Source organism: Maylandia zebra, linkage group LG18, assembly GCF_041146795.1.
Source record: "Maylandia zebra isolate NMK-2024a linkage group LG18, Mzebra_GT3a, whole genome shotgun sequence".
Taxonomy (NCBI): domain Eukaryota; kingdom Metazoa; phylum Chordata; class Actinopteri; order Cichliformes; family Cichlidae; genus Maylandia; species Maylandia zebra.
In genome coordinates, this window is record NC_135184.1 from 24,086,175 (window position 1) to 24,094,475 (window position 8,301).

Consider the following 8,301-nt stretch of genomic DNA (forward strand, 5'->3'; position numbering starts at 1 on the left):
TTCCGTGTTCTCTGGAATCAATCACAGCAAAGAAATTGGACTGTTTCTTTTGAAAAATGTTGGGAAAGAACAATACAAAACATTCTATTTAAGGCCTCTAACGTCAAGATTCAGTTAAACAACAATTATGACTAAACAATTTGAGGTAATGTTAGTTTCCATTAACATTAAATTAGGTTACTGAATTGGCAAACACCTTCCTATTAACACTACCCATTTTACCCCAATAACTAAAGAAATTAGCACTTGCAGGTCAAAACCTTTATTCAAGAGACGCAAAAATAACATTGATACAGTGACTGTCAAAAATTACAGCACTGATCATACTGTGACATCTTGGTTCAAAACAGCACACTTAGAAATATTCAACGTTCTTTACTTCAACTGAATGAAACTGAAAATACCATTTCACACGACCCATATGGGATATTTAGACTGTATAACTGTTCACGCTACATCTCTTCACTAGTAAAAGAAAGAAAAAATACAAAGAGAAATTTAAAAATGCTGCCAAACAGACAAACAGAACTTGTACAGAGCAAAAGGAAAAACAAACAACAACAAAAAACGGCTCGTCCTCATGGCAGTTGCAGAGTATATAAAAATGAACCCTGCGATCCGTTCCTGGAATTGAGCTTCAAAAATGCAGCAGAACAAGTGTGAGAGTTAAATGTCCTCTCACCTAGAGCTGGTCACCTCACATGCATAACAGTGAGCTTCGTTGCAGGAGCAGTTTTGTCTTAGTTGTGAGCTTTTCTTGAGAGCTGAGTTGCATCCAACTCCATTACCACCCATTGAATCACCTCAAAAGTGTAGCAGAGTTGTGATGGGTAACTCATGTTGAAGGAATAAAAAAGGTCCAAACAGCATGGCTACTGCAAAGGTCACGTTATCCAGATCTTGAAGAACAACATCAGAAAAGTCATTGCCTGCCGCATCCTCTGGAGACAGATGTTCATTGTGGTTTTCTCAATCTGTGCAGTGGCCTCAGTCAAGTCCTGGTTAAACACAAAACATTTCTTTAAGATTCCTTTTTAAACTCATCTCTTTTGAATCTACCAGTTCTAATGTTAGAGTAATTTAAACCAATGCAAGCAACATAGTAAATAGCTATAGCCAAAGAGTGGCCTGCCATGCTGCCATTCATGGTCTAACAGAGTTTCTAAGAGAGGGTGAAAAACATAATAATTTCAAATGCTTTACATTAGTTTTTGTTAGAAAGACACCGGCCCATCAGAAATCCAGGTTATGTCACTCAGAAGATGTTAGAATTTAGACTTTCAGCCCCACAATTTGGTTAGCTGTTGGTCATTTTTTCAAACAAAAGCTAATATAAATATTGGTGGGATTTTCCTTTGTTCATTAGAATGACAAATTTAAAGTTTTTTCACACTGATGTGACCCCTAATACAGGGGTGGGGATGGGGCCTCAAGGGCCGGCGGCCGAGTTCACTACCAGGCCTCATGTGAACTTCAAATTATTAAAGAGGACTACTGGTCCTAACCAGTCCAATGAGGATCAAGTGGATAACTAGATGCATTTTTAAATGTTGCAAAGCCACAATCTACTCATAAAACACTCACCATGAACTCCTGCACCAAGATGTTGCAATTGTCTTTCACACAGATGCGGAGCACTTTGATGAGGGACTCCGAGCATTAATGTCATCCTTGACTATTATAACAAAGAAAACAGAGATTTGTGAACTTTTCAGTAGCACAGAAGAAAATGATCCCAGACAAAAACTCTTGACTTTTTAAACCAGTCAACATGCAACACCAGCATCTACAAAGCAATAGCAAAAGTTCCTGTTTGACATCAACTTTATGGATATATAGTTTCCAGAACATTTATTTTTAAAAAAAGATAATTTTTTCTCAGTGGGCCAGTAAATGCATGACGAAAATTATGGCATCCTTTTAGTGGAATCATTACTCACAGGTAATAGTTGACTGTTTCAATGGATGTAGCATAAAAATCTTTTACTGACCTAATGCAATACATATACACTTTGTAGTTAAAGAATTTTAAAGTTCTTACTGTCATTATGGCAGCTACATCCTTTAGCTTTGTGCCCTGTTCCCCCGATCACTTTGCAAACACTTTCAGCAGACTGTCAGAGAAAAACTCAGCTCCGTCAGAAACCTTGACTGTAAAGGCATGGTTGGGATGCACTGGAATGCTGCATTTTATCTGAAATGACATAAAATTATTTTGAAATAACAGCAGGCACTGTGCTTGGTTAATCAGTAATGTTTTGTTGAATAAAAACTGTGTTTCCAGATCTTATGGGATTTAAAAAAATCCAAAGATGTTTGTTTCTGATTTGCAACCCAACAACCCACAAGTTACAACCTCATTTCAGTTCAAGTGTGCATTAATGCGAGTCCAGTAATCACCTTTCTGGCAATACATACAGGTATAAGTTAAACCTATGGCAGATTTTGGATCTCTCAGTTGTATTAATAGGGTGAGTATGCATGCACCTAATAATTATAAAAAACCTATTATAATTAAGTTACAGAAACGAAAATAGAATATACTTTCTTACCATAACACCTTGAACCCACAATCCATCAGCTGACTCCTGGTGAAATGCAGAATAGAGGTCATCTCTCAATGTGCAGCAAAAAAAACAAAAACAAAAACAAAAGGACAGCAGGTGAGGGCAGGAGGGGTAGGGATGTAAGCTAGCATAATGCCGCTGATGATATTAGCTAAAGCTGTTCAATGTCCAAAATCTCACTAACACCACGGTGCAGTAAATACACAATGTAACTGAAGAGTCAGTTGACAAATCTATTCACACAGAAAACCAAATTATGTTATGAGTGCCTCGTAATTAGGTTTAATGTGATATTACGGCTCTTGTGCCAAAGACAAATTCAAATGAAAAAGCGCCAATTCTTTGACAACAGATAAAACAGCAAATAAGCTAACGGCTCTTTTTTAGCATGTTACATGGCGACACTCTAGACGTTTAACTACATTTGGCTGAATTATGGTAAAAATGAATTCAAAAAATCAAGACATACCAAAAACGTAGAGTTGGCTGCTCGACTTGACTGAGATGAATGCCTTTTTTAAACCACGATCCAAAGCCCGCGAGATGAAATCACGCGTGGTTTCACGAGATTTAACGTTGCTATCTTATTGACTTACGTCACCTGAACATGATATGAACAATTTAATACACCCTTTCTGCATATCATGTAGTTTTTACACTATATAGTTACATTTAACTTTAAAACATGAGGCAATTGTGTTAAATGCATGCAAGATGCTTACATAAATCCAAGAGATGGCCAGTCCCTTTTTTTCAGTGTACGCCAAACGGCCGGCCGAGAGAAGGCTTAAAAAAAAGGACATTTATCATTTCTTCTCCAGCCAGCCAGCCCTTCTCATGGTTTTTACAAAGTACACAGCACAGCAGATTCTGCAATATTCTTACACACTAATTAAGCATTGGAAACCTACCTACTTCTTTGTTCATTGTAAACAATTGTACTTTCTGTAAAGTGGTGTACACTGAAAAAAGTCTAACATGCAGTCATTCATTCAATCTAATAAGTGCCATTCAAAACAGAATAAAATCATTGATTTGATTGTGAAACCCTTTCTTTTTACATTTTAAAATACCACTTTTGATTTGGATGAAACTAAATATCTGTACAAAGGACACAACGCAAAGTTTTTGATTTCTCTCAAAACATATATTTCTTTTCATGTTGAACAGATAATATCTTTAATTTGAGTCAAAGTGATTTGCACTTGAACACGCCCACCAGAAATAGACCGGGACCCATTTTTATTCTGCATGGCTGCTGGAAACATCGTGTCACATCTTTGATTAATTTCATCTGAAAATAAACGTAAGTAAAGCCAAGTGTGTTACAAAAGCTTTTATAATTTGTATTGCCAAAATTGCAGAAAATAACCCCATTTAAGCTGGGTCGACAGCCACCCCTAATTTTTGCATGATTGTAGCTGCTAGCTATAAGCTAGCTAGCTATCCTGCGCAACGTTAGAACTGGTTACCAGAAACCGACCATCACAGTCGGGAATGCAAGTTAGGCAAAAAGCCGTTTTTTACCAGTATACTAACTAGCTAGCGTTACCACGATGCATCGGTGGTGGATACAGCTAGCTAGCATAAGTTCATAGTTCATAACATTCATAGTATAACTCCGTGCTCCGCTTCGTTTGAATTTTTCTGGTGAGCTCGCGGTTTCTAGACACAAGCTTGTGTTTGTGCGCGCACGTTTGTCTCTCTTCATATAAATATCTGTGTGTTATGTGTGTGTACACCGAGCGCAAAAGATAATTATTAATGTGCATGATTTAGAGACAGAAATAACACGCCAGCATATAAGATCAATGACATAAGACTAATTCCTTCAATTGACTTTCAGGCGCGGCTCGGAAAAATGTGCATTTTCTGAAGAAATTGTAATTTTAACAGCAAAAAATTGACCCTATGCCAAACTTAGTCGCTAATGGCTGGTCTGTAGACTGTTTGGTATGTCATGTTACGTATTTCTTGGTTTTTCTATGTAATGTGTTTTATAGAGAAGTAACATTATTCTTTTTTTTCTGTATGCTTTCAGAACCACAGATCGCTCCATCCATTCCATGGCTGAAGCATACATTTTCATTTAATCTGAACAGGTATCATTTTGCATTTACACTGCACATCCTTTTTAAACATTTCATAATAATCTAGACTCTCCCTCATTATCCTCTCATTCACCTTGCTGATGTGTTGAGGACTTGATAAAAGAATACATGGTATGTCCATATCTGTTCTGTCTCTACATGAGATGCAGTCTCTTGATGTAAATTTGACAACTCTGCTATTAAATGCAGTGATTAATGTAGGACAGCAACGATTAATCAACTCATCAAGTTAATATCTTAGGGTTCTGTATTGTTTTCTTTTTTTTTTCTTGGGCTTTGTGGAACATTTATGAAAATGTTCCACCATTGATTTAATTTAATGATTATGCAATTCACAAATCTGATTAGTCAAATAATTGTTCTAATAGTCTGTGACCAAACAACTATCAAAATAGTAGTTTATTATGGTCAAAGATTTATCAGGTGTGCCAGACTTCAGTTCTTCACTTGTACATTTTGTTCCATATTTTACCTCAAGATATCCCAGAAAGATGAAGCTGAGGAAGAGCTGCAGAGTACCACCATGCTACTCTTCGTCTTCAGGGACAACTCAAGCCTCCTACATCAGCCTCGAGACATCGGGATAATCATTGATGGTGTGGAAGTCCTGAATGAGTTGCCTTCTGTGGCAGCTGGAGTGGCAATGGTCTTTGGACTCTGTTATGCTCTTAATATGGAATATCCACGAGGATTCAGGTTCACCTTTGAGGCTCTTCAAAAGATTATGATGGAGCTTGACTTTAACAAGATGACCTCTAAGATTCGCAAACTTAATTGTGAACTTAACACTGCACAGTAGTGTGTTTGCATGCATGTGTGCATGTGTATGTGCACATGCATGTGCATGTGTGCTTGGTTGGCCTGCAGTGGTATTCTACATTCAAAATTTATAAGAACACCCATTTGAAAGGGAGATTTAAGTTGATTTCATTGATACATGTGTAGATTTTTTTTTTTTTTTACATTGTACACGCTCAGTGCACATATAAACATTTTTGAGTACTTGCAAATTGGTTTAAAAAGAGTTTTTATAATGGTTTTATGCCAGTTTTAGACAGGTTGCAGATTTTATACTGGTTTTCAAAAGATTGCAGGTTTTATACTGGTTTTCAAAAGATTGCAGGTTTTATACTGGTTTTCAAAAGATTGCAGGTTTTATAAAACAAACATTTCTCTAATCATTTCTGCCGTAGCACTAAATCTGTATATTACTAATATAATAATATTAGTAATATACGCCTCAACATACGCTCATCATATTCTGTGATTATAGTTCAAATGGTTTGGAACAATAAATAATTTTGAAATAATTGGTTGGCCAACTGTCTTGTTTTTTATAGGAAATGCAGAGCATGTTTGAACTGAAATAAAATGAAATGTAAAAAATATAGTTTGAATATATGTAAATCAATTACCTGGCTTCAACACAAACATATTAGTTCATGTTAATTTGGTTCGATGTGAATACATTAGGTTGGTTAAATTTCAATATATTAGCTTGGTTCAATAATTAAAATATGGTTCCATGTAAAAAAAATCAATTTGGATCAATGCAAAATTTAAAGTTTCAGTCAAGTCTAGTAATATTGTTTATATCAACATAAAAGTATCAGGTCATATCAAGTGACTCAATTTGGATTCTATAAAGCCAAATATTTTGGATGTGACAACTGGACATCATTTTTTTTTTTATTTGAATAGGGTTATTCTTTTTACAGTGTAGAGCCGGCAGAGGACTTGGCAAGAGCAGGAAAAAGCAAAAAGGAAAGGCGAGTGCACGTCTCCCCGCCCCCCAAGCCAGGCCGAGAGAAGGCTTGAAAAAAAAGGACATTTATCATTTCTTCTCCAGCCAGCCAGCCAGCCAGCCCTTCTCATGGTTTTTACAAAGTACACAGCACTGCAGATTCTGCAATATTCTTACACACTAATTAAGCATTGGAAACCTACCTACTTCTTTGTTCATTGTAAACAATTGTACTTTCTGTAAAGTGGTTTGAATTAAAGAGAAAAGAAAAGTATGTTTTGTTTTGTTTTTTTTCTTCAAGATCTGTTCACATGTACTTAGCAAGAGTGAGTACACAGCGTTAAAAAATGGTACTTAGTGTAGTGAGGAAGGCGAAAAGCAAAGAGAGCATATGAAGGTAATATTGAAGTAGGCGCAGTTTTGAAGTGGTGAAAGGCAAAGGCATGAGTGCAAGCGTAATAAAAGGTAATAGGAGAGATGTCGAGCAGGCGGAGGACTTGGCTGGAGCAGGAAAAGGCAAAAGGGGAAACGCGAATGCGCATCCCCGCCCCCCAAGCTAGGGCCGTGGCAGCGAGATCGTGGGGGTTCGAACTGGCGGCGCTCTGTACCAGAGTGCTCTGCCACACATCATACGCCAAACGGCCGGCCGAGAGAAGGCTTAAAAAAAAGGACATTTATCATTTCTTCTCCAGCCAGCCAGCCAGCCAGCCCTTCTCATGGTTTTTACAAAGTACACAGCACAGCAGATTCTGCAATATTCTTACACACTAATTAAGCATTGGAAACCTACCTACTTCTTTGTTCATTGTAAACAATTGTACTTTCTGTAAAGTGGTGTACACTGAAAAAAGTCTAACATGCAGTCATTCATTCAATCTAATAAGTGCCATTCAAAACAGAATAAAATCATTGATTTGATTGTGAAACCCTTTCTTTTTACATTTTAAAATACCACTTTTGATTTGGATGAAACTAAATATCTGTACAAAGGACACAACGCAAAGTTTTTGATTTCTCTCAAAACATATATTTCTTTTCATGTTGAACAGATAATATCTTTAATTTGAGTCAAAGTGATTTGCACTTGAACACGCCCACCAGAAATAGACCGGGACCCATTTTTATTCTGCATGGCTGCTGGAAACATCGTGTCACATCTTTGATTAATTTCATCTGAAAATAAACGTAAGTAAAGCCAAGTGTGTTACAAAAGCTTTTATAATTTGTATTGCCAAAATTGCAGAAAATAACCCCATTTAAGCTGGGTCGACAGCCACCCCTAATTTTTGCATGATTGTAGCTGCTAGCTATAAGCTAGCTAGCTATCCTGCGCAACGTTAGAACTGGTTACCAGAAACCGACCATCACAGTCGGGAATGCAAGTTAGGCAAAAAGCCGTTTTTTACCAGTATACTAACTAGCTAGCGTTACCACGATGCATCGGTGGTGGATACAGCTAGCTAGCATAAGTTCATAGTTCATAACATTCATAGTATAACTCCGTGCTCCGCTTCGTTTGAATTTTTCTGGTGAGCTCGCGGTTTCTAGACACAAGCTTGTGTTTGTGCGCGCACGTTTGTCTCTCTTCATATAAATATCTGTGTGTTATGTGTGTGTACACCGAGCGCAAAAGATAATTATTAATGTGCATGATTTAGAGACAGAAATAACACGCCAGCATATAAGATCAATGACATAAGACTAATTCCTTCAATTGACTTTCAGGCGCGGCTCGGAAAAATGTGCATTTTCTGAAGAAATTGTAATTTTAACAGCAAAAAATTGACCCTATGCCAAACTTAGTCGCTAATGGCTGGTCTGTAGACTGTTTGGTATGTCATGTTACGTATTTCTTGGTTTTTCTATGTAATGTGTTTTA

General features: G+C 37.0%; 1 long non-coding RNA gene across 1 annotated transcript; it reads right to left on the minus strand.

The window, feature by feature from the left end:
• Positions 1-246: 246 nt before the first annotated feature.
• On the minus strand, positions 247-3,016 carry LOC143413618 (uncharacterized). The gene is made up of 4 exons (XR_013094232.1): positions 2,553-3,016; positions 2,042-2,194; positions 1,585-1,675; positions 247-998 (listed from the first exon to the last, which is right to left on the minus strand). It is a non-coding gene; the product is annotated as an uncharacterized LOC143413618 (long non-coding RNA).
• Positions 3,017-8,301: the final 5,285 nt, after the last annotated feature.